The sequence below is a fragment of the Peromyscus maniculatus genome, chromosome 4, assembly GCF_049852395.1.
Source record: "Peromyscus maniculatus bairdii isolate BWxNUB_F1_BW_parent chromosome 4, HU_Pman_BW_mat_3.1, whole genome shotgun sequence".
NCBI lineage: Eukaryota > Metazoa > Chordata > Mammalia > Rodentia > Cricetidae > Peromyscus > Peromyscus maniculatus.
In genome coordinates this window covers 129,996,837-129,998,570 of record NC_134855.1, presented here as the reverse complement: position 1 = coordinate 129,998,570, position 1,734 = coordinate 129,996,837, and positions in this window count along the sequence as shown.

The window sequence follows — 1,734 nt, the reverse complement described above, 5'->3', positions numbered from 1 at the left end:
ACTTCTGATGTCACCTGGCATGGGCTGGAGGTGAGGAGGAGGCTAGAGTGGGATGCTGAGCCTGACAGAAGCTCAGCCCACCCCAGAGGGACTGGTAAGGAGGGCATGGACGGAAGAGCCCTTCCCCTCGCAGCTGAGGTAAGTGATAAAGGACACAGAAGACTGGCACCAAACTGAAGCGGAGGAGAGAGGCTGGGTGGATGAGACATCAGCGTGGGAGGAAGCCGAGTTCTGGTCTCAGGGGAAAGGTTAGGGATGGGGTTAGCCAGGCAAGGTCCTTGCCTTGGGTTTCATGTCCCATATCACAGCTTGTCCAGCTTCGATGACTAGCAGGGCTCAGAACTGTGCAAAGGGGTTCATTTGATCGATGCGGGCTCCACTGGTATAAACCTGGGTCCAGGATAATGGTAGGGCACGCATTTATCATTCAACTGTTGTCTGTGGATGGTGAGTAGCTGCCAGGCTGGACTCCCAGAAGGAAACATTCTCTGTGACAGAGCCTGACTTCTTCAAGCAGTCCCCTTTAGCATGGACAAAATGACGAAAAAGAGCCTGGAAATGTAACTGGTTACTAGACTATGCCTAGTATGCACAAAGCCCCGAGTTCAATCCCCAGCATCACTTAAACTGAGAGTGGTGGCAAATGACTAATCCTAACACTTGGGAAGTGGAGGCAGGTGTATCAGAAGTTCAAGGTTATCGTTGGCTACGTAGAGAGTTCAAGACCAGTCTGGGCTACCTGAGAGAGAGAGAGAGAGAGAGAGAGAGAGAGACAGAGAGACAGAGAGACAGAGAGACAGAGAGACAGAGAGAGATCAGCATTTCTATCACTTTGATGTGGAGAGGACTTCTCTTAGCAGAAGCCATTGGATCAGAGAGCAGAAGAAGGGGGTGCAGCAGCAACTATGTGCATGTGGGTGAAGAGTGTTGGGGCAAAGGCAGCAGCCAGTGCAAAGACCCCGAGGCAAGAGAGGTTCTAGCAAAGAGGAAGACGGGCAAGGCACTGATGCCCTGTGGGTGGAAGGGGAGCCATGGAGGATGCGAGGAGCTCAGGGAAGGCGGATTGTGGAATATTCCTTTACACTGTGTGAATATGTGTCACTGTGATTGGGTTAATAAAGAAGCTGACTGGCCAATAACTGGACAGGTAGAAGTTAGGCAGGACTTGCAGAAAAAAAAGAGAGCATGAGGAAGAAGAGGAGGAAGGTCTCAGAATTAGCAAGAGACACGCAGAGAAGATGAACTTGTCATACTGAGAAAAGGTATTGAACCGTGTGGCAGAGCATAGATAAGAAATATGGGTTAATTTAAAATGTAAGAGCTCGCTAGTAATAAGTCTGAGCTATTGGCCAAACATTTATTATTAATAGTAAGCCTCTGAATGATTATTTTAAAAGTGGCAAGAGTTAGCTAGTAACAAGTCTGAGCTATACACCAAGCATTTATAATTGATATTAAGCCCTTTGTGGCTATTGGCGAGTGTGGTGATATTTGTAATCTTAGAAATAAAGCTTGCCTGAAGATCAGAGGACAGAACCAGCCACAGAGTTAAACATAGAGGTCAGGCAGTAGTGGCACGCACCTTTAACCCTAGCACTCGGGAGGCAGAGATCCCTCTGGATCTCTGTGAGTTCAAGGCCACTTTGGGTTACATGAGATTGAAACAGTCTAGAAGAGAAATAGAGCCAGGCAGTGGTGGCACACACTTTTAACCCCAGTATTTGGGAAGCACAC